This window comes from Cyclopterus lumpus, chromosome 22 (genome assembly GCF_009769545.1).
Source record: "Cyclopterus lumpus isolate fCycLum1 chromosome 22, fCycLum1.pri, whole genome shotgun sequence".
Taxonomy (NCBI): Eukaryota; Metazoa; Chordata; class Actinopteri; order Perciformes; family Cyclopteridae; genus Cyclopterus; species Cyclopterus lumpus.
Window position 1 is genome coordinate 15,858,424 of NC_046987.1, and position 10,555 is coordinate 15,868,978.

The following is a 10,555-nucleotide window of genomic DNA, read 5'->3' on the forward strand; positions in this document are numbered from 1 at the left end:
CAACTCTTTTGGAGTGCTTTTTCCAGAAAAAAAAACTGGATTCACAACATTTGATTTTAAACATCAAAAAGTTTCTCAGGACGGGTGACGTCTGCTTCAGGGAGTTTTTGAGCTACGATATTTCTATTGAGGTGATTATTACAGAGGAGGAGGGAGTAGGGGAAAAAAGAGGACTTTTGAGTGGCTTCAAAAAGCTCAAAGAAAATGTTGACAGTTCTGTGTGTGCACGATGTGGTTGGGTCCTGAATCCCTTCTTATTTTTGAGATTATGATGCCTGAGATTAGGCTTGTTATGCGGATGTGTGAGATAAAATGCTCACAGAAAAGGTTCGGAATAATGTTTTCACCCTGAAACTGAATTATTCTGGTGCTGCAGAAAAAAAGAGTTTTCAAGCTCAATTTATAGATCATTAGTATATTTTTAGGAACTGTTTAGAAGTTGAGATGTACTCGGCTAAAGATAAACTAAATGTATAATTTTTGCACACTAAATATTCTGTAAATAGAGGTATTGTTGTTTACAAGATTTAAAAGGGAAGTTTCTGAAGTTTTGAATTTTGTCATGAGTCTGAGGGGCCTTTTGTCCCAGACATGAAGGGAACATACTGGATTATTAAATGTATTAGTTATTTCCCATATGCCTAAAAATTAAGACAGTTAATTAAGTCTCTTAGAAATGACTTATGTACTCTACTAATTTAGCTTTCTTGATGAAAATTTCCAAACACACTCCAGTTTGTTTTGTCGTTTGTTTCCATTTCAACAAACTTCCTATGTTGTCATCCCTGTTTTTTCCCCCCTCATTCATACATCATTAATATAGCTGGAGGGAAGGGTGGCAGAAGATAACCGGAACCAGGACTGAGCGGGGCAGAGTGTCAGACCCCGCTGCAGTAAAATGAGAGATTATCTAACGGGACTCTGGCGCTCTGAAACACTACCGCTTTCGTCCACAGGGACCGCCAAAGTCAACACAGAAATAAAGTTCCTCACAGTAGCTTTAAAGGTTTTGCAACTACAAAATGTTCGAAAGATCCAATACCTAATTGTCTTTCTGATAAATATGGGCTCCGGATGAGATGTTTACATGAATAAAACTTACCAGAGATACTCTTATTTAGTCAAAAAAAAAACTACGTACGTGTTTCTCAATCCACATCATCGAAATTGCATATTTAGGTCCCAACTGCTGTATAAACTACAAAGTCGAAGGCCTTCTTTTAAAGTAACATTTTAATGTAAATAAGTGAAGGCGCTCACTAGACGTCTCCTTGTGCAGCAGCAGGTTGCATCGCTGACTGCATGCTGAAGAAGACATAACCATCTTGTTGCATGCCGGTGTACAGATCCATAATGTTGTAATACCTGAGTGTGTAATGTTGTAAATCTCACATTTTGGGGGAGTTTTGCTGATGCTGCTGAGAAACAACACCCACAGACTGTCAGCCCGGACATTTCAGTGTTGAGACTCTCCTCACTGCTACTGATCTGGGAGCTGCAGTGTTCTCAGATATGTAAACTGACTGGACCAGTAGCACCAGTAGGAGACTCCTCCTGTACTGTTAGAAGTCAAGAAGAAGAAGAAGAAGAGACTTTTTCTAACACACAGCTGATGTCCTCTCAGCTGAAATATCATCTCACCACAGGTGCTTCATGATTATGTACTGTAACGTTTTCTATTATTTCCTCTGAAAGTCCAGTGTTTCCTTTCAGATCTTCTGGAACATCAGTGCAACGACATGTTATTTATTATGTTTGTCAGGCCTTCGATTGGACAAAATGTGGGTTTAACTGCAAAGTTAAGATTTCTCTTCCACTAAGTTTCTTGTTTGAACAAACATTTATAAGGCTTTTCATCTTTCTTTTACATTGTGTGCAGCAGAAGGAAAAAAAAAGGAGGACAAGGCAACTTTTTTTGCCTAGCACCTTTCATACACCGAGGCAATTCAAACCGTTCAATATACAAGGCAAAGAAATGCATCAGACCAACACAATCAAAAGGAAAACAATAAGCAATGTGAAGGGAAATAAAGAAACAGAGACCAGAACACATCCAGGAAAGAAGCAGGAAGGTCACATCTAAAGTGTCAACGGAAGTATAATTAAACTCTTAATTAAAGTTGAAGTCATGTTTTCACACCATCCCTCTGACCTTTGACCTTCAACTGGAACTGTTGTTCTGGTGTGGGTGAACTTTGGGTTTACATCTTGCAGAGCAGAGCGCCTTATCACTCCTCACGCTGCTGCCCTCAGTGCCTCTCCACCTGTACACTCATGGAAAACTATCATTTAACACTTTGTTCCTATTTATTTTGCTTTTCTCTTGTTATTTTGTTTAATTTTCCGTCAGTTGTCAGACTGTATGATCTTATGTAAAGCTGCATTAATAGATCTCTTTGGCTGTAAAAACAAGTGATACACAACAATCTTATGAAATTGTTATTGTGAAGCAAATGTTGCTTATTTACACACTAGCATTTATTAGTCACTGATGTTCACTCTTTTTGTATCAGTTAGATGCTCCACTTTGCTCACTTGCCAGTCTCTATATGTCTGGGTTTATTAGCGCTTAATTGCAAACGCAATCACATTGGTGCTAACTGGTAACGTAACAGCTGCCAGGTCCCTGTGCCGGTTGGAAATGTTGATTTAAGAACCCCCTCCCCTTAATTGCATCTTAAGGGCTTTGTAATAATCATATTTATTAATAATATAAAAGCTGATAAAGGTGTCAGGAATGTACATTTAATCATGATTTTCATCATAATGTCTAATTGGCATCAACATACAGTCACGACTGAATGATGTCACATGACAGGAAGCTGGGAAAGGACAGAGAGAAAGTTTGGGACTAAACACAGCCTGATGGGAAATGTGCTCATAGTAACTGTTGTTTCACACGGAGACTCTAGATGCGAGAACAAGTAGATTTAAATCTGGACAAAGGTTACAAAAGAATTAAAAATATAAAAGATCCACTGGTATTGAAGCCACGCCCCTGTATGAACCGCACACTGCTGTCTGTCTGCTCTGCTTATGAGTCTGAAGATGTAACAAATGCTCTGCTCCTAAACAAAGGAGAACCGAACACATCTGAGACATCTGGATTGTTCAGAAGCTTCTGTGATCACGCTGTTGTTCATATCGCTTGAAATAAAACTGCAATAAATCTCTTAACAACGTTTCTCTGTGGTTCTGTTTTTTTCCGAGCAGCTGTTTATTTGATCTGTTTATGGCTATATTTGAAATGGAGCTAAACTGATGCTATTAGCTCTGATACATATAGTTGCCATGTTTAATGTATTCATTAAGTCCTTGTTTAATGCTGTACTGTATTTATTCTGTTATAGATATGTTAAAATCATTTATTAATTGTAGATTTCACTCAAAAGTTTCCACCACAATAAAAAAATATATATACTGACCAGCGTTCACACTGACCTTTCACCAAATTGTATTCAGTTCATCTTTGAGTCCAAATGGACGCTTGTGCCAAATTACTGAGATCGGGATTTATGTATTTACGGACGGTGCCGGCGCAGAGGCGTATGGACGCAGAGGTCATACATCAAGTGAGAAGTAGGGTCATTTTCTCATAGACTTCTATACAATCGTACTTCTTTTTGCAACCAGAGGAGTCGCCCCCTGCTGGTCAGTAGAGAGAAGGCAAGTTTGAGAAGACACTTCCTCATTAACTTCCCTTGGCCGAACCGGAGTTTGGCGCCTGGTTTTGGATTTCATCAATTGGGCGTAGAAAATGTGTTCAAAGGCTAAAAGTATAATATAATATATAATATCGAAGGAACTTTACCCCGACCATAGTGTGCATTTTGGGGTGCCACAGAGCCCGCTTGCCACGCCTGATGACCAATCACTGCAGAGCATTGCAATGTTTACCAGTTCTGAAGTGTGTGTGCTAATTTATAAAAATGTACAGGCTTTCAAGCATCCCAAGCCCTTCTAACTTGTGATAGTACAGTACAGCAGAAAAATAACAATCTGTAGAAAAAATCATAAATTCCTTGTTTTAAATGTTATGGACATTCGGTACTTCATAACTGAAAATTAAGCAACTTCATGTACCAAATATCAGCTTGTGAATGGAGCTTTTTGCAGCTTTTTGCAGCTGATACTGCAAACACCACTAAACTGATTCATGTGAATATTCACATGAATCAGTTTAGTGGTGTTTGCAGTGTGGCCACTAGATGGCAGTGTGTGACAGTGTTATGACAGTCCAGAGGAAAGAATTCTCTTACTGGTGAGTGATGAATGAGCAAAGACCAAAGTCAGCCGCATAGCGACTGAAAGAAAGAATGAAAAGGAAAACCCATTTTGTCCTCACACAGAGTTTGTCCTCAGGTGAGAGTTTATTTTTTACTGTGTCTAATTGGCATTCAGACACTTCTCTGTGATTGTGTAATCTCTCTGCTCTTTATAATTCATTCATGGGTACTTGGCAGGGACAATCATGAAACTGGGCTGAATCGATGAAGGAGTAGTTAACTTGTCATTTAGGGTTAAATTGGCAACATGCACATTGTTTTGCTTGCATTAAAATGTGGAGGAGAGGATTACCTCCCTCTAAAATGTCTCAAATTGTGACATTTTGGAGAAGATTTTGACATTTCCTTGTGCTAATCTAAAACTGAAAATAAAATAACCAGCAAAACCAGCATTTTTATTTTTTACATTGTGATTAGCTATTACTTATACTGCACTTGTATAAATCAAGTGAGAAGTAGAGTGATTTTCTCATAGACTTCTATACAATCGTACTTCTTTTTGCAACCAGAGGAGTCGCCCCCTGCAGGTCAGATGAGAGAAGGCACGTTTAAGACACTTCCGTATTGGCGACATTCATCAGAAGTGGAGGTTGCCATCTAGTTTTTTTGGGCCCATTGTGTTTTATCAAAAGAACAAATGTGCAGCCTTAGCGTAGAGGTAGCAGGAAATACCAGTAAAGTAATGCTGCGGCATCATTCCTAAATCCAGTACAAGAGTAAATATGGTATTTTACTGCTCAGTACGTCTTTATGTGTGATTTAGCTGCACTGAGGCCTCTCTGTCGGGGGAGAACGAGCGTCTCCAGGCCCTTCCAGACCAAACACACATCCATCTCCACGGCCACCGGTGACCTCTGCTATCTGGCGTCGACTTAACCTTCTCTCTGGTTGGCTCGTCACCGGGGCCACCCGGCCTCTGTGGTCACTCACAGGGGATCAGTATTAGCGGTGGGATGATGAACGCCTTGGCGCGGCCTCACGGTCACCAAGAGTACACACAGACGTTTTTTTAAAGAGGTAATAAAAGCTCTCAAACTTCTCACAGTGGTGTTTCTTTGCTCTGCTTGAGCTAAATGAACAGGGGAGACATTTTTTATTCCAGCCATGTAGGAGATATTGACTGAGAACGACTAATGCAACCACCAGAGAAAGAGACTGTTCTCTACTAATGTTACCAAAGCACTGAATCGATGTGACCAATATGCAGCCCATCAGATCTTAAGGAGGCACACAATACAAGCAAATATATGGTCTTTCATGCGCTGATCAATTGAGAGATTTTGGTATATTTTGCTTCCATAAGATGTCTTCTTTCAGACTTGTGCACAGAAAACAACCAAAATACACATTTAAGTATTTATTTCACTGCTTTGTCTGTTTGCGTTTGTAGATTTGCTTTTAAATTCACCAAAAGTTACCATTAGATGCCTCAAAATTTCCAGAAACTTGTAATATAAAAAGGTTAATGTAAGGAATCATGTGGGCAAGTTTCATGATGATATCTATTAGTTTTTTTTTTTTTTTTTACCCTCTTTTTGTCATTTTACAAAACATATTTCCAGTTTCATTCCTATATATATTCTGAGGGGTTGCTTCATATATCATTCATAACCTGATTCATACAACATTTCATTACTAAAAACATGGAGAAATAGATTTTTTAAAATGTCTGTTGCCAGTATTTTCTGATTTATCGAGTAATACAAAAAAATATCAAAAATGATCTCTGGAAAAACCTTTGACTCTGATAGAATTTTCATCCAGTGTCCAGATTTGTGTTCTGTATTTAAATTAGCACATATTTGGCAAGATAAGGCCTAATTTGCATATTCAAACATAACATTTCAGAAAACTTGTAATACAAAAGAAATATTATTAATGTAAGTAGTTAAGTGGGGAAGTTTCATGGTGATATCTACCTGAAGTGTTCACCTTTACATAACATAACCAGTAGAATCAGCTGTTTTTACGTCAGACTCTCCTGCATGCAAATCCCCTTGATGAAACACCACCGGACCCCTGGAGTGAGAATGAACCACCAAAGTGAGTTTTTAATTGAAATGCAGATGATGCGTTCAAGTGCCGGGAGGCCGAGCGCTTGGCCGGCTGTTCAGGGTTCACAGTTCAGTGCAGAGGGACGGAGGGAGGGAGACGGAGGCGTTGTCTGGCTGGTGGTGAGGTCCGATGCAGCGCTGGGATGTCTCGGAGGGAAGTGGGCAAGCGTCAGGGATGAGATGATAGTTTTTAAACAGGTTTTGTTTCCTGGCCGCTGCACAGCTGGCTGCTCCTCAGAGACTCATTAGGAGTTGCATCGGGTGCTGATGTCTGGTGGCATCGCTGAGTCCAACTGACAAACACCAGAGAAAACAAAGCACAACTCACGACTGCTGCTTCACTGGCAGGAGCACTGCTCTGTTTCAGAGTGTGTGTGTGTGTGTGTGGGGGGGGGGGGGATATTGCATTGTGCACTGAGAGTAATATCTGCACACGATTGAGCTTCAGCCCCTCAAATTCTAGAGAGTGAGGACATATCGTCAAATGTTTCCTCCCACGAGGATCAATAAAGGTCTAAACCCCGGTGGGTCTGTGCGAAGGTACTGAAAAGTGACTCAAGACCCTTAAACCTGCCTTTTCTCTACTGCGGTTGTATAGAAGTCTACGGGAAAGTGACTTCTCACTTGATTTATTCCCCCAGTAAACATTGTAGACGTGAGTTTATGGTCTCAATCGCTTGTTTCAATGCAGCATGATGCTCATTTAGTAAATGATGATCCATTTAGAGTCAAATAGACCATAAAGCAGAGTGTGCTTCAGGGTCGGGGATTGACAGGTCGCTACCAGAGCCGTTTATGGCATCCCCCACATCACTCCTCCAAATTCCAAATATGGTCATTCCCATTTACTGGTTGCAATAAATCAAGATGGCGACATCTAAAATACTGTGATACTCTTATACAGAGGATTCTGAAGGCCAGGATATCATTTTGTCATGTCTTTGAAATGGTTGTCTGAAGGTTATCATTTGACATTTAGGCTAAAAGGAAAAGAAAGTATACAGCATTTAAAAATGAGCCTTTAATATGGGCCCTCACAAGTAGTACAAACATCTGCTCATGTGGGTGTCTGAGGTTCCGTGTAATGTCGTAATGGTGTGTGTATAATTCTCTGAACGTTGCACGTGTACCTGTTTTAAACATGCATGTCTGTCTGTCTGTGTGTGTGTGTGTGTGTGTGTGTGTGTGTGTGTGTGTGTGTGTGCGCGCGCGGCAGAGCAGATAAAGCTTTATTGTTCCCATTTAATCACCATCTTCCCTCTAATTGTCAGCTCTCTCTCACTGAGGGCTTTTTAAGGACCATCATCAGCATTTTATCACCATTATGGTTAATTCACACCGCCGCACAGAATGAGCCGTTCTCTCCTGCTGTGCACTTACTCATCTCGTATAAATGGTAACAGAGAAAGTCTGGGTTCGTAAACGTCCGCCGACGGAGGCTGAGTGACAGAATTCGTATTCTGAGCACATTCTTCCTCTCTGTACAGCAGGGCTGGAGACCCCCCCCCCTCCCCCCCCCCCCCCTAAACCAACATTTGAAATATTGCCCCTAAAAAGTATTTGTCATATATCCCCACGCGCTCATCATGGTGGACTTATACTCATCAACTTTTTTACGATATATCACATCCTGCTTCCCAGCGTTGATGCGTGTCAATTGACCCCCGCTGCTACTCCGTCCAGCTGTCAGAGCTCCGTTACCATGGAGACCACACTGTCCCTAACTGCACTCCCTGCATAGATATTGTCACATTTTTGGTAAAAAAACTAAAAAGCTATTTCAGAGAGAAGCAGACCGAAGAGTATGTGTCCTTTAAACGGATTCAGCAAGGAAAACACGTTAAAATGATAAAGTTCTAAAAGATAGAAGCAAAAGCTTCAGATCGCAGTGTGAAAGTGAACCAAATGGTCATATTATATGATTATTTATCTGTCTATATTATTGTATTATTGTTTATATTGTGTAGTGGCTTGTGTATCTGCAGTACCTTTTTTGGTGTACCTTTTGGAATCACGAACCCAGACTACCGATGGGGGAGTGTTTTCCTCTCATGCAGGTGCAGAACGTACATGCTGTAGTTTTGGTATTATGCCTGTGCTCCATATTTCCCTTTCATAATCTTGCCTTTGAGTGTGAACATTTGAATACTTTGGTGGTAAAAGTCTGTTCTCGATTTGAGATAATGACCCTGTGATGAACCCAAACCTTTCAATGTGTCTTTCAGCTATTGTCCCTTTATTTCTACGGCACACAAAGGTTTAAAACCATGTCAGGCTTACAAGAAAATACAAGAGCAAATATTTGGCATTTCCTTGAAGGAAAAACAAATTAAAAGTGTCTTTGCATATTTGCACTCGGCCGCCTCGGTATGGTGCTGTAGCAACCAAATGAATCAACTCTTGCAGCAGACCGGGTCAAAGTTGACAAAAATCCGCCTTGAGTCTCCATCTCTGCCAGCAGTCGTCCACAGGTTGGAAATAAATGGGAGAATTTCTGGAAGGTCGCATGAGATTTGTAGATAATGAGCTAAAAATGTTCAAAAACCACCAGCACAGATGCTTTAAAGTGGCATCCAGCGGGCCAGGAAACGTGCCATGACCCTCCCCCACCCCCACCCCTCCAACCCCTTTCCTATTAGGAACCACGTTCCCCTCAAGACCACATTTGGGACTCCCTCCAGCAGCTTCCCAGTATGTAAGAGTCCCTGTGTCTTCATGCTAATTCAGCTTCATCACCTCCGTGTGCATCTTGGAGACGCCTCTCAGGGTAATCAGGGGAGATGTGATGGAGCTGCATGCAGAAGTTTAACTCTCTCTCACCCCACACGCACTCACTCCCTGCCTCGGTCTCTCTCCCTCCTTTCCAAACCAAACCACACTACAGATGTGGGGGAGGGGATAAGACCCGCTAAATATAAGACGGCTCGAAAGAGGAAAAGTGTACCGACGTGCTGCCAACAGGATATTTCCATATTTCTTTAAAAGCATCTCTGTTAAATGTGATTGATGCGTTCGACTCCGGCGATGACGACAGACGAACGAGAAGAGACGCTGTGAAACGGTACGTGGAGTATCAGTGGGATGCAGAGCTACGTGAGGTCACTTTTACGGTGAAAAAATAATGATTTTCTCTAGAGCTTGGGATCAAAACAAATTAAAAAAAGGTGTGCAAGTGAGACAAGGAAGATTTAATTGATGGAAGAAGCACAAAAGTACTTTTAAAACAAGAAAAATACAAATTGACCTTGATGGGATGCAAAAGACTTATAGAGACATCAGGGTCTTGAATACAGTGAAATAAAAACACCGGAGTCTGAAACCACAAACTAAACACTTCTAGAACTCAAACTACTAATGCCAACACAATCATTAACTCGCTGCCGCTGTCAAAGGAAGCTCAGCTGTCAGTTAAAAATGACTTCTCTGTCATGAAAACCTCCTTCTGGATTTCAACTGTTTTCATTGGCTGCATAGTTATGGCCAAAAAGCAATAATCTTCTCTCGGAAATTCCTGATTTCTGAACAGAAAATTGTACCTCGGCCCCGAGTGTGTCGATCGAATGTCACGGCAATGTGTTGACCAGATATCAAGACGCTCGATTCCATTCCTCACGAATAAAGCGTGAAAAATTATACCTTTCTGGCAGAGGTAACCATAAATCACACCTTTTTGCCAAAAAGGATGAACGGATCATCTTCCTTCAATGGATCCTTTCATTAAGTCCAACCAGTGAATTTGTTCCGTCAGTCATCTTTTAGGATTCGCTGTCAGCATCCGTGGAATGTGCAACAACATTAATATAATATAATATAATAGGAACTTCTTCATCAGCGTCTCCAGCGTGCAATTATTTTCTTCAACCATTTCCATTCCACGTTTTTTAATCACCATGACGATGCCTGTAGCTTGGTGCAATGACAGAAACTCTTCTCCTTTACAGAACCTTCACGTTTACAAGTGTAATATGGGCGACATCAGCGGGACAACATTGTTTAATAGCGCTTTCCAAAATGGTATCATGTTGTTGGCAATAACAATAAAGAAAGAGTTATAGAATACTAAGAAATAGTTTATTACATTGTTATTGTGTTCTAACTCGTCACTTCTATAGTAAAGGTTCGGTTACGTTTAGTCTGCTGAAACAAAAAGAACTTACGGGTCGACTCTTGACCTCGGGGAGACGATCTCGGCACGAGGTCCTCTCACTTGGTGTT